General features: G+C 34.1%; 1 long non-coding RNA gene across 11 annotated transcripts in view; it reads right to left on the minus strand.

Moving 5' to 3' along the window:
• Positions 1–567: 567 nt before the first annotated feature.
• The window catches only part of LOC122166179, a 49,658-nt gene continuing 25,840 nt past the window's right edge, over positions 568–24,385 (minus strand). For 5 of the 11 annotated variants that reach the window (XR_006170700.1, XR_006170698.1, XR_006170699.1 and 2 more), the window contains 2 exons: positions 4,186–5,302; positions 568–1,169 (listed from right to left, as the gene is read on the minus strand). This is a non-coding gene — a long non-coding RNA (uncharacterized LOC122166179). Of the gene's footprint in view, positions 1,170–4,185; positions 5,303–11,417; positions 15,782–17,558; positions 17,712–18,227; positions 18,261–24,385 lie in introns of those variants that run through there. The other 6 variants (XR_006170697.1, XR_006170706.1, XR_006170704.1 and 3 more) reach the window with 6 other exon arrangements.

The following is a 24,385-nucleotide window of genomic DNA, read 5'->3' on the forward strand; positions in this document are numbered from 1 at the left end:
TTTTTAGGAGAACAGCAGACTAAATCTTAAACAGATATTTCTTCCTAATTTACAACATTTATTTTGACAAGCGTAAATAATTCAATTTTTGGGGATATTAAAAGAAATACAAACTTTTGGTTTTGAGAAATAGCAATTATTCTTTTTTTTGCCTTTCCTTTAGGATTTTTTTATTTCAATGGACAAATAATATCATTTTCCTACCTCAAAATGCAATTGAATATTATTACAATAGTAGAAAGTTATATATTTACTCTTTAAGGAAATGTCCTACTGTTTGCCAAATAATGCCAAGTAATAAGTACTTATACAGACTCACAATCAAGCAGTTAAGAAAAGGATTCCCTATAATGTCCTGAAAAATATACAGGATGGATCTATAAGGTAGGGCTAGTTTAGCCCCAAATACTGCATTTTTATCTTATTTTCTCACCTGAGAAAATAAGATAAAATAATAATACGTCTCCCTTTTTCTTTTCTTTGTTTTTTTTTTTTTTTTTGTCTTTTTTTTTTTTCCAGTTACATGTTTTCTAGTCAAATGTCTTTCTGTTAAATGCCCAACCAGAATTATATAGGCAATTAACAGATCAACCGCTTTGAGAAATAAAGACTTTTCTTGGAATTGTTTCATTTCAAACATAATGCTCTCAGCAGGGCATTTTATTTGCTTTACTTTTTGGTTGCCACCTGCAAAACAGATTTCAGTAAAATATTAAATGTCTTTTGTTTCACTTTCTGTGAAGAGGTCAAATGTTAATTTAGATCTCGTCATATAATGAAATAATGATACTGACGTATTGTAGAGTTGCAGAGTTCAGGTAGCAGAAATATAGATTCCCAGCAAGCAGTGTGGGCAGATCTTCACATAAACTATCTGAGGTTTTTTTTTGGGTTTCTTGTGTATGCTATTCTTAGAATAAGAAGTGTTGAAACTAGGTTTACTGAGAAGGTCATAGTATTTCTATCAAGAGTCTCTAATGGATGATTTTCAATAATTTTGGAATATACAATTTCCAACACAGTGCCATGGTACTGGGAAGGTCATTCGGAATTCAAGGTGCTTCACAAGCAGTTATCTTTATAAACCATAATCTTCATCCTGTAATGTTCTTCACAAATGAGCTTTTTCAGTACTCTTACCATCACGGCTTTTGAAATTGCCTTCTAGCCTTTAAGAATATAGATGCAGAATATTCAAAAATCAGAAATATTGCAGATGAATTATACACTCCCATAAATGTATTAGCTAGTTACATATATTGCCAATATATCACATGCTGAATTAAATAAATGAAGAAATTACTGCAGCTTAAACAGAAATAAAAAAGCCATCTATTAAATCTGCCTTATTCTGAAACAGGTACATAAATTATGTAATAAAATAATTTACAAATTGTATCAAAACCACTGTACCTGCTGCATCAAATACATCACATTACATTTGGATGTAATCTAAATCTAAAAATCATATAGATATTAAACGAAATCATGTTGAACGGCTATATGATTTACTAAATGAAATAAACTGGGTCAATACAGTAGTCACTGAACCTAGCATATCAGATCATAAGCAAACACAAAGCTCAGATGTTTTGAAATCACTTGTCATGCGTTCTGAAATAGGTCTTAGGAAAGAGTCACAAAAAAAAAAGAACAAAATTTTCCAGAATCGGGAAATTAATTTTTAAAGAGTCACTGACTAAATATCCTACTAATTTATGTATCACACTTGAACAAGAACTGCTATCATTCCTAGATATCCAATGCCCCAAAATGGTAAAACTAATTGTAAATCAGATATTCATGAAATTCATATTAACAAAAAAAAATATTCCCTGAGAAACTCTACAAGTTCAAGATGAAAAAAATCTTTACGGATATTTCTAATCAACAGCGACAAGCTTAAACCCAGATTGCAGGTCAAATGTGACACAAACTTGACTTTCCTGATGTAATTTTTCAAAGGGTAAAAACTAGTTATTAAAAAAATATATATTCATCTAAACTATATATCCTGGAATAAGTATGGAATCAAACATTTTCTCATTAAATTTAATCAAGATTCTGCCAATTACACTGGTTCCTCTACTTCAAGATCATAAACTTTTATCATCATTATTATGAGATATAATTTTATAATAAGCATTTTTGAAGACAAATCTAAATGAATTTAAGCATTTTACAATACATTCAATTTTCTCCAGTTATAAAATTGTGTGTAGGTTTGATTCCAATTTTAAGATTCTCTAATTTCTATAAAGTAAGCATCATGCTTATGTCCTGTTTCATACAGAAATTACAGTCCTTTATACATTCAAAACTGAAAGAGTGAGAGACTAGTCTATGTAATATTAGTAATTCAGTAATGAAGACATTTATCTGAGAGGTGCAGAGGTCAATTTCTTTTGAGCTTCAAATATATTATTTTTAATGTACAATAAGTACTTTTGATTTATTTAAATGAAATGTTTTCAGTAAACATGCAGATAAAAAGATAAGAACTTCAGTATTTTTTATTGTTTTTCCTCCTCCTACCTCTAAATATTGGTTTCTATCAGGAAATAAAAAAAAATAACCATAGGCAATGCTCATGGAACAGAAAATGATGCTGCTGCTCATTAAACACTTTTAATAAGTACCTGAAACATAAGATAATTTTCTCTCAAAGCGTTTACAAATCCTGAGGTGTCAATATATGGACACACAGTAACTTTGAAGAAGCCTTTTATTCTTAATTCCTCTTGTCTGAGGAACAGGAGACCAGCTGGAGTCTTTCACTCTCTGGAGCATCATTTATAATGCAAACTAGCAGTCAATACCAAAAGCAGATGTTTTATGAAAACTTGTCTTGATCTCTCAGCTCTAGTCCCTTTAACTCATGCTGAGAAGTTAAAATAAAGAAGAGAAATACTATTGACGTAAAGAACTAAGGATGAGAAACCTGTGTCAGAATCTAAAAAGGTATACTAGACTTCACAGAGGAACTTAAATTGAGTTTCCCAATTCAGAAATTTGAATTCAACAGTCTTTAAATTCTTAAAATTACACTGCTTTCATGCAAGTTCCAAAGTTTCTTTGTTTTGAAGAAAATATATTTGCATCCTCAGAGCAGTCAACATGGCTTTAGAAAGTTATCCAGTAAAAGATCAATTGTGAGACCATTAGTATACCCATAACCTTTCACTTCTAAAGAAAAAGCTCTGCAGAAGCCAGGAGAAGTAGCTTGTATAGTTCCACTAAGTTTTATTCTGTAATCTGTTCCCATGTAGTACATCTAAAGAATCTTTTGTCCCCTACTCAATCCTGTTTTCAGGAAGATCAGAATCATTGGCTATCATCTCGCCCGTGCCTTAATAGTCAAGGATGGCTGTGTTTAAATTTTAAAGCCATGACAAAATAGTAACTCTGAACAATTTGCTCTAGGTTGCAGCGTTTCAGAGTATAAAGAGTTTGCCGTGTTATTATTTTTTCCTAGAAATACAGTAGGTAGTTTTACATATACCAGGAGGAAAAATAGGCCTCAGAGAAAAACATGACACACTAAGCAGAACTCTATATGTAACCCTACTGACTTTATCCACGATCCTTACAGCCCATTCATGCATATCTCACAGAAGGCACGGAACCATCATTAATTGCAGCTAAAATTGGGTGAAACACTTAATTGCTTTGCCTTATTAGTAGATTGGATTAAAAGGAACTGTATCAGTAGCTTTTTTCTTGTTTTTTCTTCCCAAATTCATTAGACAAAAGCTAGTAACCTGGAATAAGGCAAATATTCAGACTGGCCAGGGTCAGAATCGTAGAAATACAATTGAGTCATACTTAGTAAGTGAAATGTGAGGGCAAAGAGGAAGTTTCTAAAAAAGTCCAGTTCTTTGACAATGTCATTTTTGACATGTTTCCAACATGTTAAATATCTAAGAGCTTGATTTAACAGAAAAGCTGCTCTGATAGATCTATTATCTCTTCAGATCACATTACCAAGACAAGGATCAAGGAATAGAAGGAATAACAAAATATTCTTGATAAACGGTCTCTAACTTTGGCATATGCTTACGCATCATGAAAATAGGGTATCACAACTATAATGGAAACTTCATACTCATGTTACAAGGAAGTATGCACAGTCAAACATGGATTATTTTTTTTTTAATACCAGTTATAAACATAAATAGAATATACCTCATCATAAATTGAATGCATGAAAACTCCTTTTGTACTGACAAAGTGTGTCCGCTGTCTTGAAACTTCAAAAAACACGTGGAAACTTTATAGTACGTATCCGGAATATAATGGAATCGTCAGCTAAATGCATGAACAAAAGCTTTGGGATCCAATGATTACTGTAAAAGGAAAAATTATCAGTACAATCTGTCTTTACAATATCTTTAGATATATGTATGATTTATTTTATTTTAGTCTGACCTTAAAAGTATGTATTATAAAAAATATATATATGCTGGCAGCACATGTGCCTCAGGTGATTGTAACTGGTGTCACCAACCCCGGGAGTGGTCAAGAGTTGATCTTTGGTCCAGTGGGAGTCCCAGGGAGACAAGCAGTTTCTGTAGAGCAGCGGTTATTTCATATGAATAAAAAACTTCTACATCTTGTCTGTAATTCCTCCTATATTCTCACAGTGCTCTAGTTGAAAATTTGTCTGCCTGCATATCACAAGTGGAGTAAGATGCTCGTAGAGGAAGAAATATCGAGGTTTAACTGAAGAAGCATGACTTCAGTGTGCTGCACTGTTAGGATTCTTGAAAGACGTGACACGTGGAATGCAGCTGTTGAACACAACATAAGGAGCTACTTTTCAAACCAAAAATTATGAATACTTTGACATTTGTTTTTTTATATATGTAAGACTTTTATATGCAGCCTATCAACTTAGCTCAAGAAAATTTGAGTACAGAATGCAGTGAAAGAAGAAAAAACACTAAAAAATTATTTGACTTGTTGACTTTCCCTGTAGGAATTATCTGTGTCATTTCTAATTTCACCCAGGCCAAGTAGATAGCATACTAAATAGTTGAGTGCTCTATTACAGCAGACTAGGAAAAAACGGAGAACTACATCTACTTTTTTTAGACTACACATTAAGGACACTTAAGATTGGCCATTAGGTCTTCAATATCTTTTACTGAAGAGATATTTAATGGCTGCATTTTGTACTTCTATGTCGATAAGTCACAGAAAATAGCCATATATAAATAAAATATGATATTATTATCCAAAAAATAGACTTACATTTTAATAAGCAGCTAATCAAAATTTGTTGCAAGGCATTTTGCAGACCCTTTGGGAAAGGTGAAACATGGTTCATTAAAACAGGAAAGACAAAAAATCTGTATTTAAATCTGTTTGATGCCAAGCATTTAATAACAGAGGAGAGACCTTTCTTACTGTACAAAAATGTAACAAAAAAACCCCCAAACAAATATGTAAAAAAAAATTGGTGTCCAGATACGCATTCATATATTAAGATATGCATTAATATATCTTTTTATATATAACAAATCCATTATCTGCTTTTATGTTTGAAACATCTGTATCATCTGCTTTATAGAAATAACAGAAGAGGGAAAAGGAAAAAAAATAATTCTAGGTTATTAAGCTTTTGGAATAAGAATTTCTGTGTACATAAATAATATGCAAGCATACAGGAATACTTTTATTAAATTAAGATCAATTTTTCTCATTTTACTCCTGAATCTCTGGAGAGGGCAGGAAAGGCCATACTTCAGGCTCAATTAGGTACCTATTGAAAACACTGGGGCAAGATAGGCTGTTATCACAAAAAGATGAATAAGCATGATTGAAATGTATTTTATATAGAATATGATATTATATTATATATAATGGAGATGGTTTGAAACAATTAGGTTCAAATTCTTGCAATGAAATATGAATTTTCTCTATATCTCATCACTTTATCTTTGCTTCTCCCCTTCTTTCTCTGCTATTAACTGTTTATGAGTCTTACCAGCAGACTTTAAATATGGAAGACAAAAAAACCTCTAGAAATTTCAGAAAAGTGTAAAAAGTATAACTTGTATTAAAAAAAAATTGAAGACTTTATACAAAGTCTTAGAAAAATTATGCCAGCTGCAAAGGGAACTCTAATCTCGAGGCCGAGAAATGTATTTGTGAGCAGGCAACCCATTATCTGTGAGAAATAAAATGGCAGCAGCTGCTGGAGGAACTTTCACATGAATAAATAAATAAACTAATAAATAATTCTGGATCTCTTCCAGGTCAGAATGCAAAACCCAGTTGTGTTGTTTTTTTTTTTTTTTTCCTTCCCACAGAGTGCTGAGATTAAGGCTGATTCCTTAGAGATTTATTGTAAATGCTTATCAGCATTCTTTGCTAAAGTTCTCAAAGGGTTTTTGTGGGATTTACTTCACGCTTCCAGAGTACAACATGAGAATTCATTCTTCTTTCCTCAAACATCCTGTTTATGTTGTCAGTGCTAAACAAGGTTTTATACACCTTTCTCTGTTCCTGACAAATTTCTTATTACTGTGATAAGCGGGAAACTGCTAAGCCTCCTTAGTACTGCTTGTTGGTTTTTTTTCACTCCCATGCATTACGTTAAAAGGGAGGGTGAAAAGCCTAGCTTGTCATTTACAACTAAAAACACAAGAAGTGCTGTTTGAAAATTGAAACTCTATTAAAGTAAACAAGTAACTAATCAAGGGAGATTAGCAAAGAAATCTGCTCTAGTAATTGCAGGAAACAAAAGACACAGTTGAATAGAGTGAAAGAGCCAAATTCCTATCTCTTTCAACCTGCTAACATATAAGCTCCCATGCAATGCATCAAACAGGTTCAAGAGGGCCTGTACTGCAAGTCTTGCTTCAATGTTGGCCTACCATGTGACACTGGGTAACATCATGCCTTAGCTACAAGTGAGTCTTATGTATCCTGTCGAAAAACATTTTGAAAACTATATAATAATAATATATAAATATATTATATATTATATATTATATAATACTATATAAATATGTAATTATCATTATTATTAAATTCCTTTCCTTTACTGGCCATCTCTAAAAGACAAAGAAATTGAAGAATATTTTCTATCTTGATTGTCTGGTTTCCCTCCTGAGGACTCAAATATGAGGCAAGGGGTTAAAAAGCAATACTCCAGAATCTTATGCTCCTTATTGGAGTGTTACCTGTGCAAAGAAAACCACCTGTAGGGCTGGGCCCAAAGAATATCGGAAGAGTTTTACTCTTCTGTAAAAACAACAACAACTAAGTCTGCATTTTGTCTCACTTATTTTGTACTATTGAGAAAATCTAAAGCAGAAGAAAATCAATTAATTATGAACACTATTAACCGCTGGATCTTTCCTCTGTTTATGGAAAAGTGACCTATTTCACTCTTTTGTTTTTACTTCTCTATCTTCCTAATGGTCACTTGCATCATTCTTCCATTTCTCAGAAAGAATTACAGAGAGGGTAGTTGCTTATTCTTGCTTATGAGGAAATAGTAATCTAAACGAAAGATATAGCAGACACAAATGCATCAAATTTAATGGCATTTGATTTTCATTCAGATGACACTGTCTATGAAAAGAATTGACAAAGACAGCTCCCTGCTTGTTGTCAGTGGGAAATGGTTTCAAAAATATCTGTCTAAATCTTCCCTGGCATTTTCCACTATATTTTTTGGTGTGAGTTTAAAGGTCATCTCCCTATTATTTAATCCCGGCTCCCTCAAAAATATCTCCAAAGAATTTTCTTATTAGCATCTGAAAGAAACTGTTACCTTTAAAGAAACCTTGGCAACCTTAATTTTGAAAAAGCATAGTATATCTTGGGAAAATTTACTTCTGTCACAAAGATGAGTAGATAGTGTGTGTTTCACTGGGAATGTTCAAGTCCTTCCCGTGGTATTTCCAGTCATAGGAAGCAATGAATATGGATAACGAGAATTACCTTTCCTGCAGTGCCTACAGACTTTTGTCTGTTTGGTATAAGAAATCTATTTGCCCCCTCTTCTAATTTCTCAGTACTGAAGGGTATGCAGAGGGATGGGTAGAACTGCACTCTATGAAATTCTGCTCATTCTAGGGATAAATTGGTCTGAAATTGAAATCTGAACTGCTCAAAATGTGTAACACGTGAAAGAAACATACTTTTGAATATCTGGAAATGAACAGAAAAACAACAACAACACAACAAACAAACAAACAAAAAAAAACACTCAAATCTTTGCCGGGGCTGAAACTAAATTTGTATTAAATAAATAAATTGGATTGTTCGAATAGAAATGAGTCAATTCAAAAGAGAAATAGAACATATGCTATGTGCATATGTTGTTAAAAATAGAAAATCTGCTAAGCTGTATTATAGGATTGATAAGATTTTGTTTGAAATTACCACTGTCTCCTTATGGTTTTATCATGTGCCCATACTCAGTATAAAATCAGACAACATTTAAACACATAGATTTAACTTTCTAAAACACTCATAATAGAAAACCTAAGACCATTATGCCAATTCTACATCATCACCAGTTGGATAGGTGAGGAGAGAGCAGCAGTTGTTGTGCACTTTCACCTCAGCAAGGTTTTTGACCCTGTCTCATCTAACAAACTGGCTGACTGGCATAGATCTGAGTGTTTTGATCAGTGGTGCAGAATGTAGTTAATCATAGAAGCGTTTGATTTGGAAAGGACTCTAAACAGCCAGATAGTTCAACTCCCCTGCAAAAAACAGGGAAACCTACAGCTAGATCAGGTTGCTCAGATTCCAGTCCTGACCTTGAATGTCTTCAAGGATGGGGCATTATTCACAACTCTGGGCAACCTGTTCCAATGCCTCAGCACCCTTATTGTAAAAAACTTCTTCCTTTTAACCAAAGAAAATCTCCCCTCTCTTAGCTTGAAACCGCTTCCCCTTGTCCTATCACAACAGACCCTGAAAAGAGTCTGACCCCTTTCTTCTTATAGCCCCCATTAAGATACTGGAGGCCTGTGGCTAATGATGTTACCAGGGGTTGGTACTCTGCTTGGTCTTCTTCAGCATCCTTATCAGTGACCCGGATAAAGGAATGGAATGCACTCTGGAGTACTGCATCTAGTTATGGATTCCTCAGTTCAAGAAAGTCAGGGAAGTTCTAGAAAGAGTCCAGCAGAGAGCCATGAAAGTAATGAGAGCGAGTGTGAATCAAGTGGGTGGGACCTGGATCCTTCCAGTGGTGCCCAGTGACAGGATAAGGGGCAATAAGCATGAAATGGAATGTAAAGATTTCCACAGAAACATGAGGAAGAACTTCCTTACTGTGAGGGTGACAGCACTGGAACAGATTACCTAGAGAGATCATGGATTCTTCTGCTCCGGAGAAATTCAAAACCTGCCTGAATGGTTTCCTGTGCAACCTATTGCAGGGAACATGCTTTAGCAGGAGGTTGTACAATATGATCTCCAGAGGTCCATTCCTATCCCTAGCATTCTGTGATTCTGTGATGATAGAAATATTTCTTATTATTTTTAGAGATATGACAAAACTCAAAATAATGAAATGCAGCGACTATCTTCTCCATAGCAATGTTACCTCCTACAATAACACGTTCACATTTATTTACTACATATCTTTAGTCATAATTCATTAAGAATCTTGGGCTTCTGTACATTGAATTAAATTCATAACAATGTATCTGAACAAATCAAAGGTTCTTAAGTTAACACAATCTTAATGGTATGATAACACTAGAATGAAAAAGTCTTTTCCTTTCTTTCTTTATTATTTATTTAATTTATGAATTTATAAAACTATTATCTCCAGAAAATATAATCTTCTACGCACTGAATCTTAAGGGACAGTCTGCCAAAAATGTTGTCTAGTAAGTAGAAACAATACTAACCCCTGGGTTCACATGGTGACCCAAGATGGATTTCAGCTTCTAAAAAGGCAAAAATCGTGTATACAACTTTTTAAATGTGATCTCGTTTCCCTGAGAAGAAATTCTTGCAGAGGGTGGTGAAACACTGGAACAGGTTGCACAAGGAGGTTGTGAATGCCCCATCCCTGGAGGCATTCAAGGCCGCCAGACTGAATGTGGCTCTCGGTAGCCTGGTATAGTGGTTGACAACCTTGCCTATGGTAGGGGGGTTGAAACTAGATGGTCTTTGAGGTCCTTTTCAACTCAGGCCATTCTATGTTACAATTCTATGAATTTACGTAAAAATGGTTATCAATTGAACACTAGAGCTGAGAAAAAAAGTTACCAAATATCTTCCATTATTAAAAACAGCATATTCTGCACAGGTGAAAATTGAACATTAAATAATACAAGAATTTCATTTATTTTAAAATTTTGTATAAAAATGAAAATCTATATTTTTTTTAATAAATGTTTTTCAAATTACTGTTTACAAGCATTAGTATTTGTTTCAAGAGAACTAAAGAAAGATGGTGCTTCTTTTTCCAATTTCAAGAGAGCTTTTTTTTGCTTATTTTCTTTGAGTTGCATATGAATGGCTTTCTACAAAGGGACTATGAGCTCTGAGAAGAGGCTACCAACTGAACATGAAGTGACTAGTTCTGTCAGTACTTACAGGCCATTAGAGAGAGAAAAAGTCTTTAACTGATAAGAAATGAAGCTGTCAAAAATCTTCGTAAGATTCTCAGTAATTGTCTCTACAAAGAATAAAGAAAAACAAAGAGTCAAGAAAAAACTTCACTGAACTCCAGAAGGGGCAGAATTTGGATAGAAATAATGGAATAAAATCTTTGAAACCTTCTAAACTAATCTACATTTTATGAGCTATTGCATGCAAACAAAACTGAACATTTTGTATTCCCAATATCCTCTGTAAAGCTGATGAATGCAGATTTTTTTATGTGCTGTAGGAAAATGTGATTAAAATTAACATTAGGTAAGGGACTTAAACCTGTCAGGAAATCAGGAGGGACTGGAAGGAATTTCTCTTAGAAGAAAATGCTGAAGGTTTTTATTTTAGTGTGCTTTATACTTGCTGATGTGCTTTCTTTGTAGTTTGGCTATACTTCTGTCAGAGATACAGTGAACTCCTCTTGCTGTATGTCGAGTATAGTTTCACTATACTGTGAAGACTTCCAAGAGAGAAATTTTCCTTTCCGGTCAATCCAAAGAGTTTATTAAGAATTGGATTATTATTAGGGGAAGTCACAGTTTTCTGTGAATTGCAGAGAGGAAGACATTTTAACAGGATGACAGCTTAACATTCCAAATATTTGGATAGAAACAACTCTTTCTTCACGTAACAGCCGGCTTGGGACAATTTCTTTTGTCTATTACGGTTCTTTTTCATATGTAGGAATATCTAAATCTTCAGAAGAGGACTATTTGCCAAACTGTTTAAAGGATATTATATAGTATGTTGAATAAAAGTTCTTGAACGATTACGCATGCACCACCCCACAGCCCATTGTTACTTTTTCCTTTTTCCACTGAGCGTCCTTCTGCTTTTATTTGTTGTTTTTTTTTTTTTTAAATGACAAGTTCATTTATACCTGAGGTATACATTTTGCATACAAGTAGTTTATTCACAGTGTAAATTAAGAATAGAGTGTTTGTGGTAATAAACATAGACTATTCAGGTAATACATTCACCTTTCAGCTAATTCTACTCCAACTGTGGAATTTCTTAACTGTTCAGTAAAGAGCCCACTCATCAAATGAGCATTTGCTTGTTTGTTTGATTCACTCCCTAGTTTATCTGTGAGAAAATTAAACAGAAACCATCATAACGAAAAAGAATTAAAGCATTACATTAGAGACTACTCTTTAACTAAACAACTGGCAAGGAGAAACCTTTGCCTCCTCAAGTATTCTCATTCCCAGGAGGACCACTAACACACAGGTCCGCTCCCACAGGAGACTTCTGCAGTGTTTTATTTCCTCTGACTCCTTGCAAGTATAAATAGAGTTTAAGTTTAGAAGTTTAATCTGATCCAGGCCCAACTAATTTCCAGTTCCATTCAGCTCTTTCATATCATGGCCAAATCTCACACGTACGTTTCGTCCCTGTCCAGACTATGAAGACTCAGCAGTTACTATGGAATTATCACAGTTTTAAAAGTGGGAAGCAGAAGTTAGAGAGGAGATTGTGGAGAGCTCCAAGTTTGGCAATCACATTTTCGAACAACTAATTTTGTAAGCATGCAGAATGGCAGTGATTGTGATGAAATTCATAACAACTTAGAGCGTGCACACATGTAGACTACTTCACTGATCACTACATCTTTCAGTGGTAATAAGTTGTAACAGAATTAGTATCATCTTAAACATAATACAGAAGGAACTTAGAGGAATTTTTCTAGGAGATAAGGAAATGGAACATTTTTTATGTGGCACAAGGTCACTAAATTATGACTTATTTTATTACTTATTTTCTATATAGCCCAGAAAATCACGTGGTATTGATTAACATGACAGAACAGTGAGCAATGTCCACAAACACTAATTTTCACTAGTCACAAAAAGAAGTTTCTCTTTCTTTATAAGATAGTAAGTATATCAGTAATCTTGATGTAAGAAACGTGTTGAATTATGATGAAACTTAGAATGGAAGTAGACAATCAATATGAGAAGGAGAAAACAAAACATAAATAAATAAATGTTACACATGAAAGAAAGCAGAAGCAGACAGGAATATGCTTTGAAGGAACTCACTACAACATTCTACATATTTTGACTACACTTTACTGTAAATAACTGTGTGTGGTTTTCATGTCAGAGATGTCTATTTATTTGTACTAGCAAATGGGAGTAAAAATCAAAATAAGAAGCAGTTTCTGAAGTGGCTTGCTGCTTTCAAAAATATGCCCTTATTTTAGTGAAAGTTGATATAATTGTCAGGAAATAGAGTTACTTTCTTACTACATGCTGCATTTCATTTCTCCAGAAAAACCTATATGTATTTACAACAGTATTTATTTCTGATTCTATTATTCCCAGCCTCCTCAAGTAAATATAATGCTTTTAGAGTATTTTAAACCTTTTGGTAGGAATTGCTGAGGCATCAGCGAGTCCTTCAGGGTTAAAAAATAATAGTTCTATCTATTACTAAAAACAGAAGAAAACAATAATTGCTACATATTTAAAGTACAGACCCTTTCCGCCAAAGAACGTATATCCCAAACTTATCTACATGCTTGACAAATAAACAATGCTGAAAAATATTAAGAAACTATTTGTCTATTTGTCACTATTTTCAGAGTGAGATCTTTCTGGATTGTGTATCCAAAATTTGACTGTGTTAATTTTCAGTACTGTGAATCATTTTCTTATGAATCAAACTTTATAATAGTTGCCATTGATATACGTAGTAATGATTTTGGAATCATTACTGTTTTCATCACAACAGAAGCAGGTGAGACATCCTAATAAAAATAGATTTGCATGATTGTCCATTACATGTTCAAGATCACTTTTAGACGGAATTTCACTTGCTGTTGAAAGGTTGAGACAAACTTAGAATACAGGTTTGAATTAAAGATTTGCTCTCTTAATGAATTGCTTTCTCTGAAGCAGTCTGAGAGAAGACACTTGAAGGAAGTGCTCATCTAAAACCTGGCTTTGAGATAATATATCACCAGACTCCTTTGGTGTGCCTCCCAGCTGTGTAACACTAAAAGAAATTTAAGACTGAGACTGATAGGAAGAACAAAGAATGGTAATTCTTTCAGCATGATGCTTGCTTACTTCTGTTAAACAAGACAAGAAACTTGGGAGTTACCAGGCTACAGATTTTTAGGATAGTATATTTTCCATTAAAAAAAAACAACTATTAAGCAATCTAAGGAAAGATATTTCAAATAATATACCGAAGTATTGCCACTTAACATCAGTAGTGTTGAATCAGATCTGTTAATGAAGAAATAGAAAGAAAATACCAAACACTTCTTTGGAAAACACTAGCAGTATTATGGGTGCTCAACAGTTTTAAATAAATGTTTGTTTAGAGAAATTAATAAATACAAAAAATCAAAAAGCATTATCTTGAGAAAAAGCATCATTCAGCTTTTCAGGAAAATAATTAATTTTCTTCTGGAAGAAATAGACAATTCAACTCTTAACACCATTAACTCAAAATTATTAAGAAAAAGAACAGAGAATGGGAACTGAAATGGAATCATTATATCATTATCATCTATATCATTATAGAGGAAGATTAGAAGCCAAAGTATTAGAAATTTGTAAGATGAATTTGCAGTGTAAGATGATCAGAGTATATCTGGGAGAAAAGCGCTGGAAAGGAAAATGGGATATTTATGGAATTATAGAACAATGAACTTAAATGGAACAAAATAATCAGGCCAGTCAGTGATCTGCTAAATTTAACACTGAGAGGAATCCTTTTCATTTATATTCATGGTCATTCAGATTTCATTTATTGGCACTATAACACTTTTTGTGATATCGCCCTAAAAATGAGCTGAAGAAATAGGGTAAGTCTAATAAGACAGTAAATACGAAAGAGAGTGAGGGCCAAGTATCCGGTGCAGCTAAAAGATTGTTAAATAGGGACTTCATGGACAGCAGAAGAGTGATTCGTGAGTCTGATGTTTGGCACAATCACAGACTTTTATATATTAATCCCCTTAAGCTGATCTCTCTTGAACACTATGCGAAGACTACACCCTTTATAATCAGAGATCACATCTACAACTTGGATTATTCCTGGGCACTGGAAAACATATATATAGAATATATATAAAATATATATATAAAATACATACTGAAACTAGTAAAATATTCTCTAGAACAAAACTGGCTTGTTTTAACCATCATTCTCTTAAGAAGTTCCTGGCCTTACTTCAGGAGCCTGAATAGTAATTCAAGTTCCATACCTATTTATTGTCAATTTGTACATTATCATTTTGGTTTAGCAGTTAGGGAGCTCCATGTCACATTAGTTTCAACATCTGGGAGGGATCTGAGACTTGTTAACATAAATGCAGGCTAGAAGGATGATTTCAAAATGTATTATGGCAAGCTTTAGGCCTTTATACTGCTCTCCTCTTCCTCCATCTAGCCATGACTTGCATGTAAGTTTATATTACTAGACAAAAGTAGAAAGAACTAGTTTCCTGTGAAGCAGTATCTTTTATTTCCATACAGCTTTATTATATTGATTGATACTAATTCTAAGACCTCTCTAATTTAGTCTTAAAACAGTAAAAATTAAAGAGAATAAGTCTGTTCCTTTGCATGAATTGAGCAGTTCATTAGAACATAAACCTGCCTTTCACAAGAAAGGTGGAAGCTTCTGGAGCATTTAGAGAAGCAAGATTGCAGATGAAATTGCAATTTTAATATAATAAAAAGGTCACAGTGATGGTCAATGTTAAAACATCCCCATTTTGCAAATAGACAATATTGTAGCATTCGCTCTTCTTATACGCCATAAGTATTTTTGGTAATTAATAAAGTGAAGAATAATCAGACAGTATGAAAACAAAAACAAAAAAAGCATAAATTATTTATGAATTTAGAAGTTTTAAATAAATTCTTAGTAGCGTAAGCTCTCCTAAAAACACTGCGCTATCATTATCATTGGTGATGTACTGGCTGCCCAAAGAATCTGTGGATGCTCTGTCCCTGGAGGTGTTCAAGACCACAATGGATGGAGCCCTGGACAGCCTGGACTAGTACCAGATCTGGAGGTTGGTGGCCCAGTCTGTGGCACGGGGTTGGAACTTGAGGATTCTTGGAGTCCCTTCCAACCCAAGATATTCTATGATTCTATGATTACTCGAACTTTTCAGCACCTGCTAAAATATTTGAAGATTAATTGCTATTCATTAAATACCAACCCCCATCCCAACACACAGTTTTCAGCATTGGAACATTCTCAGATGTGAAGCAAAGACTACTTAGTTTGCATATGTACAACATGTAGCACATAACAGTAGTTTACTTCTTACCCTTAATTTCACTATCAACCCAAGAAAAATGAAAGTACTGACTGAATCATTTGTATTTTCAAAGACTTTTGCTGCTCTAACACACCTACAAATCTATAGCTGTGATCAAGAGAATACACACTGCTTCTTCTGCTCCTACTCTGAAAAATTACCCAACTCTACCCAACTCTGAAAAATTACCTTGTTCTAGTAAAAACAGAACAAAGGCTTAAAATATGAAAATGTTTCAAAAACTTTTGAAGTCAAGCCAAACAACAAAGGGCTATTCAGTTTCTATTACCTGTCTCATGTGTGATGGCACTAGCATAAATAACGGTAACAAAATAAAATAGTAGTATTTTAAAACTGATCATTGATAGAAATAATAATACATTAGTGGCTTTAAGAATTAGTGTCTTCGAAATGCAATTGTAGTCATTATCAAACAGCTCCTTAAAAAATGCTGAGAGTTGGTAGAGTACAACTTGCACTTTCTCACTATTTGAGACATCCAATTTGCTAAGTGTTTGAATAGTTCTCAATTTTTTAATAAGTCAAATTAAAATCATTGTGCATAGCATGAAAATTTCTAAAAATTTTATTTGTTGGTTGTACTCATTTTTAAAAGCCTTTGACATACGCAGTTTTTACTGCTCTTGTAACCTGATATCACAACATATGTTCAAGATGATGCTGGCAAGTAAGAAAGGGGCTTCCACATTCTTTCACCATAGCAGCTTGCATGTCAATCTTAAATCCTGATTTCCATTACAGTAAGTAACTTAAGAAATAACTGGAATAAATATTAAAAGTAAGGAAGATTTGCTTGCTATATATTCTCTAGTATACCCTCTATTTCTCTAGTCAATGCACTTTGGGGCATGTTACTGAACATACTGATTGATTTTTACAATTACATCATAGTAAAAAAAAAATTATGTACTATCTGTTTGCATAGAAGGAATGTATAAAATTATTTTATCTGGCTTACTACTTGAGATAAGGAATATGAGGATCATATCTCCTATCACTGTATCCTACCCTAACTCTACCCAAACTGAAAAAGCCATTTCATAGATGAGCTCAAATGGATAATTTGTTGTATCCTATCTGTGATACAATGGTGTTAAATAGGTGAGAAAGTACATACAGTTACGTTTCAAAGTGTTCTTTAGAATTGCATCAGATTTAACTGGCATTTTAACTGGACATTTCCCTCCCTCCCTCCCTTTACCAATTTTCATGTATGCAGAAAAAAATCAGGGCAAGATTTATTGTCATCAGTTAACACTGATAGAAACATTCAGACCACACAAAATTTTTAAGTCGACCCTGATACCAGTGGGTACTCTGTCCTGATATGTGACATGCTGCAACAGTAACATTTTGTCAGCTGTCACTTATTTCAGGTTTTACTGAGAATTCAGTAAAACTGGAAGTGGCAATCTTACTGTCACATATTCTACTAGAAATTCTCAAAGATCATTGCAGATATGATTTGAATGGCTATACTTGAGCCATCATCTAACCATTTTCAAAGTGAAACTCAGCCAGACCCAAAGGATATAAATTAGCTTTACAGGTGGCCTGTCTTTCACATCACTGTCAGCACTGCTGAAATGCAGCACCTGTTACCTCACTATGTTCACATCCACTGCTTATCAATGTTCATCAAGCGCTGATGAATGTCAGTGGGTACCATTGTTTCTGCATGGAGGATTTCAGTAACACACATTTGCTTAATGCCCACTTCCATGTCAAATACCATTTTGCCAGGCTCTCCCTCTGCTGCCACCTGTAACAAAGCAAGAAAGTATAATGGAATATTTGTGGGAAGGTTCAACCTCTTCTGCTGTTCCACTGACATCTGCCTCTGATGCTGTGGGCCAAAATAATAAAATAGGAGGCAGTACTTTTCAGCTGCCCTTGCAGTTAGTCATACTATTTACCTTGTAGTCTCCTGTACTACGACATTTCATGGTTCATAATCTGTTCAATTTGAGTGTGATAGGAAAAAAAAAAAAAAAAAAAAAAAAAAAAAAAGAGGAAAGAAGAAATAAAAAGAAAACCTAGATTCCTTGGTTTCATGTGAAGATAAGAATATTGGTCTATCAAACAGTGAATTTTGATTTTCTAGCCATGTAACTAAACTGAAAATAACAGAAGTCATTAATCCTTCCAGCATGTCCCCTGTCTCTGAAGAGGTAGACTTACAGTCTACAGACTCTACATGCATCTCCTAACAAAGATGACATGTATCTTTTCTAAATGACAGGCCACAAACATGGTAAGAGTATAAGATGTCACACACCTGGATTCTGCTTACATTTGGAGAAACTTCTGCCTACAAAGGAAAAAGACACTTCTGATCAGGATGTGCTTCTGTTTGGTGGTTTGGAGAACTGAAGGACTATTTTACTGATGGTTTATTTATGTTTGTTTATTTTTAAATGGCAGCTGTCCGCAGCTGTTCTGTGTTTGGAGCGTGAAATTAAGTCTCAGGAGAGATGGATTACTGGATAGACTGCCAGGAAGTCAATCAAAAGTTCACAGTGTAAGTGTTTAATCCTATGGCTCTGAGAATCTATCACAGAGCTTCTTTGTGATTTGCTAATTATATATATATATTTTTAACAATCCTGCATCATAATTATGTGCAAACGCAAGAATACTTCCTGTCATACTGCTAGCATTTATAAGTACACAGTATGAGTATTCAATATTCTGGAATATTCTACTTAAGTCTATTACTGTTCTGTTAGTTGCTTTTAGTAGAACTACTTAATGAAATAAAATCTAAGCTTTGGAAATGCTACATTTTTGTCACGTACTCTTGCTTAAAACACAGTTAATCTTTTTTTCCAACCAATAATACTGCTGCAGTAGCCCTTCAATTTTTCAGCTATATTATTTAAAAATAAAATCTTTAATGATAGCATTATTTCTGAGACACTTTTGGAAGGAAAAAGCTAAGACAGACATCCTAATTAAATGCACTCGATGAAAATTCAACATTTTCACTTCCAAAAATCCCACTAAAACAGTTCAGATAAAACATGATTCTTAATATACAGAGACACAAAAATATTGTAGAGCTGATATTTTAATATAGCTCTTTGACTTGATATCATTGTTCCCCCTAAAATACTTTTGGTAAAGCAATAGCAGCCAAACTGCTGCAGTAAACTAATAGATGCAATGAAACTCTATTGGTACCTTGAGATTTTTGGGAAGAGAAAGAGATAATAGACAAGAGAATTTGGATATCACTCTTTCATTAATTCATAATGTTTATCTTGTCATAACTTTTACATGCAATGGTGATACAACATATGTGAAAAACATAGATGAGAAAGCAGGTGCAAACATTTTAGGAAATTATTCATCAGTAGATGGAAAAGCTATTGATCTTTAGTGAATCATCTTCCCAATTTCGCCCACTTATTCCCTTTCTTTTCGTATTTACATCTTTATGAACCTCTAAGTAATGTATATCTGAGGAGAGGGAGTGTATGGGAACTGCTGAATCATGGCCTGTGCCTCTGATTGACCACATGAGGCAAGCAATGAATCAGCCACCGGAGTGAGTTACCTTCACCTGTGCTACCAGAAGGGGTGGAGCCTGGCTCCACTTCTCCGAGATCCTATTTAAGTGTTGACTGCCACAAAGGAAGGATCTCTTCCTGGAGATCATTCCTTGGGGAGAGTATTGTGAGCCTATACCATCAGTAAGGACTTTCCATTTTTTTATTGTCCTTTTGCATTGATCTTATTTAGCCTAACTTTAATGTATATTTCATAATTATAACATCTGTACACTCATTAATTATACAGGGAGGTAAAAGACGGAGGCGATTAACTCTTTCTGGAAAGACACATAAGAGAGATCATTTATCAGCTAACAGATCAAAATGGTTTTTAATTTGTAATACAGGTGAGATTCTCCTGCCAGCAGGATCCTGGGAGTTTACAAAGAAGCATAAACAGTTACTGCAGACAACTGAGTAACTTCATCCTAGTAGACTCCAACCAGATACAAAGAAAGAGATCAAATCTTTAGAGGAGAGCAAGCTAGTCCTCAAGAAAACACTTCGTCATGTGGAAGAGTGACAAGATTAAGATTTCTGCATTATAGTAGGAGTTTTCTGTTTATTAGGAGAAACTGAACAAGGGTGACTTCCTGTCTGTTAAAGGACCTGGACCCTGCAGGTCCACCAACTTACAGAAAGTGCTAAAAATTAAATATTTATCGTGTTAGATCTCAAAAGTGCTGCAAATCCCTAACGAACTAGAATGGTTCAGCAATTATCTCTCAAGTGCCACGTGCCAGCAGGAGTACAAAGTGTCAATGCTAAAAGCCTAATTTGACTAGGTTTTAGTGCAGAATGAAGAAACAAAAGCATGAATGAACGTCAAGAGGAATAAGCAATAAAAAAGATCAATTAGATGTTGCTCCTAGAGACGCTAGGAAATATAGGACTGATCTTTAGGCCATTTGGTCTCCTTTGGCCAAGTGCTAGCTAATCTAAATTCCTTGCCTGAGGCCTGCAAGGCATCTCCTTACATTTATGTCTATCAAAGCATAGTGAGGGCTGGCCTTTAGCCCTGAAAAAAGAGAAGGAATTTGCCTCCATTATGGAGAAAAACATGACTTTTTCAGCAGTCCAGAAAGAGAAGTCCAATCCAACAGTTTGGTCTGATGCAAAGTCTGAGCTCTGGCTTTGTGTGCATATGTTTCACTAGCAGTCTGGAAGATCATGATTCATGTTGCTCTAGTTCAGAAAGTTCTGCATCTACTATTTGATGCATTGATCCTCTCACTTAATAGCTAGCCCTTAAGACATAATAACTTACAGATATATGCATTTATTCTACAATGCTCTGAAAGGTCTTTTTAAATATTCATTCTATTCTGCTAAATAAGCAGCCCTCCTTTCCAAGAGGCCTGTGATTAATACTCCTTTCATCTGTCACCACTATGCACAGCCTTTGGGGCAGCCTGATCCTCTTGCCACTCCAAAAATTTAACTTCAACTTATTTTCAATATTGCTACTGCCAAGCTTCAAGACTTTAGGCAAATCACTTGACCTTATTGCATCTCACTTTCCATTAAATCGGGGGTAGTGCTTAGCTTCACAAAGTATGTCAGTTTTAAAGATTAAAAAAAAATATTATATATGAACTTAGTATAATTATTTTACACACAATGGAATCTTCATCTTTTAAGATGATGCCAGTGGTAAAGCTGTCAACTCAAAATTGATCCTGACCGCCAGAATCTTATATCACTATTATGGCTGAATGCCATCAACAGGGTCATAAAAGAAGGGAAAGGACACACTTGTTAAATCCATTTGACAGGACATCACCAGTAGTGCACGTGCAGGATTTGTTGTTTTGTTTTATATGAATGTGGTATAACTGAGAAGGATATTTTATATAGATAACACAAGAGAACACAGAAGATGCATGGCAGAATTTTCTGTTGAAAAGTAAGCTGACTGTAAAATACAATGCTAAGAAATAGTTCTAACATGTCTGCTGGTGCTGGTTTAAAATAGTGACTTGCCTTTCTGCCTAACTATTCTGAATGCTGTGAGATAACTACTTCAAAATGGCCTAAAAATTAATTAAATGGTAAACTAATGAGTTAAAAATCTTACTGTTATTTAATAAGTATGAAGAAAATAAATTTTCACATAACGTAGTGAAATTATGTAAGAAATAATAGCATATTAGATGTCATATTTATTACATTAAATGTGTGAACATTGTTAATACATTAACATTTAAAAAGGTAGCCCATGGCAAGTCAATTTCACAGCAATTAAAACTGAAAACCTGGTAATTGACATTTGATAAGTGTGTTAATTGATATCAAGCTTGCAATAGCTAACATGTTAAATGTCAATTAAATCCATGTGTTTTTACAATTAGAATTTATTAATAAAGAATCTAATTACAAAATGTTGGTTATGTCAATTTGTGTTAATTATGCAGCAACTGAATTTATAGCTGAAAAACTCTGTCAGCCCTCAACAACACATTAAAAAAAAAATCCTTTTTTTTGCATTTAACACATGTATTTTGTCATACTAGTTATAGCAGATGGGGAGAAAATGCTAGATTGATAGTACAATAAAACTGCTTCAATCTCATGATATTGAAAAAACCTAAGAAGAACACCTTGAGCATAGCTTTTGTGATCTGGTGATCATGTAATTACTGAGATCTCTTCAAAACATTTTAAATAATTGTTCTCTAGTTCTGTGAAAGCACAACTACAAAAATATTCCATGTGTAATGTGGGGAATATTCAGTAAACAAAATAAATGAAGTGTCCATATTGTTAGTGTGCTATCACTTATGGAACAGTGATTCTGAGTGCTAAGCATATAGCCATGCTTGGACTACACTGATCATAGGTATACCCTTATGTTATGAGCTAGTAAACTGCAAATGCAAAGCAACCAATGCAAAATGTGGGTTGTTTGGCCTAATTTCAATAGGCTGATATTTAGTCACAAGGACTGCTTTAGAGATTATTAGATCTTTTAATTTGATTTGTTCAGATATTTTCCCATGCCAGTTTTAGAGATGAAAGTGACTGGCTGGAAGTTTGTTCTAAATGGAAGAAAGCAAACTGAGTATAGGATTTTACTCTTATTCTTGCACAAGAAAAAAAACTTTGAGACCTACTGCCTCTGAAAGAACATCAAAGAATGGGATATATCCCTAACATACGTCACAGCTTACCACGAGTGTCAAACTCTCATCATCACAGCAGTATAATGAGCTCTTACACAGTCTTAAGTCATCTATCCAAACTTGTAGCTAAGCAGCAATTAGTTTACTTATAGGCCATGTGGGCAGACCTGTTCTACCATGTTTCTGGTTCCTGCCCTTGGTGGCACATGGTATTTTAGGCCAACATGCTTGGACATAAACCAGGAAGAAGAGTTATTGCCACTAATACAACGAAGGAAGTTATGAAACTGGAACTGTTGTGAATGACTAGAGGTATCAACCACAGGTAAGAAAGACAGTCAGCTAGCAGAATTTAATTTAGATAGAGAAAATGAGCACCATAGGTAAGGGGGAGGAGAAGGAAAAAAGTGTTGCTTAATATCCTCAAAGTACATACAATAAATTAAGAGAGTTGGAAGAAAGTCAGAAAAACTGGAGAAAAAGAAAAAAAGGGGAGAAAAAGAGGAAAAATATACTAGACTTCTATGCTATTTCTTCTTCATCTCGAGTTTTTTTTAATTTTTGAAAATGTGAAAGATTTCAAATAAACAGTAAATCTTAATGACATTTCTATTGGGCTGTATAAAGAATTTCAATTCTGTAAAAGTAATTTTCCAATTAATTTTCACTATTTTATTTAACTTTCTAGTGATGTGGAGTGCTTGGTTACTGCTCTGGAACTTGGACAGATACTATCTTCTGCATGTAAAAGCGCCAACAGGAAAAGTTTCTTTCCGTAACCAAGTTAAAATTGATTCTTTTTTGGTTGTTTGTTTGTTCAGAACACTTGTTTCAACTGCTACTTTAGTTTTTACAACTTCTACAGCTAGTTTACTTTTGATTCTAATGGAGAAAAATTCATTTGATTTCCTCTTATTTCCCAGTTTATCTCATTTGCATCTTGATTTGGGACAGCATGCATTGGTGTCTACTTTTGCTGTGAGAATGAAAATTAGGCTTACACTAAAGCAAGATTCTGTCAGAAACGAATACTTCCACCTGACAAAACCTGTAATTAAATTCTTAAATGAAAATAATGAGCTGAAAGTATTTAAAAATTTGCCTTTTTTAAGTGTGAAGAACATCATTTTGGGTACAACTAAATTAAAATTCATTTAGTATAGAAGATTGCATTTCTTTTGTAATCTAAGTAATTGTGTTCCGTACTCAACCAAACTTAAATTACAAAGCAAAAAGTGGAATTAAATTTCCATACCCTGTTGCATTGACTGTGAGAGAGAGAGAGAAAATAAAACAGCATTTGAAGAAGCAGTGGAAAACCAGTCTGTAATCATACTTGTTTTGGAAAAGTAACAGCTTATGGTATTTGTTTAAATACCTGTTTAATAACCCCCCATTTCGTTAACATTCAGTTATTTTCTGGCTGCATATAGCATGCACAGTCAGCAGAAACACTTAGTAACAACCTTTCTCTAACATTCCAAAGGAAGAATCATCAGTCTATCAGTTCAAGAAAATATTTACTCAACTTACTCTGTGTAATTCTGCTTTTGTAAGCTATACATAACAGCATGTTCAGAGGGTCTCGCAAAGTGCAGTAGCAAGATATTTTATTCATATCATATAATATTTCCCCATGTGATCAGAAACAGAATAAGAACACCTCTGCTTCTTTCTTGGATGTGAATGAGGTCTTGATGGATTAGGGTCCCTCATCAAAAACAGTTTCATGTGCTATATCTATTATTTACAGAAAAGAT

The sequence above is a fragment of the Centrocercus urophasianus genome, unplaced genomic scaffold (genome assembly GCF_019232065.1).
Source record: "Centrocercus urophasianus isolate 14NV4802_14NV808 unplaced genomic scaffold, USGS_Curo_1.0 seq_32, whole genome shotgun sequence".
NCBI classification, from domain to species: Eukaryota; Metazoa; Chordata; class Aves; order Galliformes; family Phasianidae; genus Centrocercus; species Centrocercus urophasianus.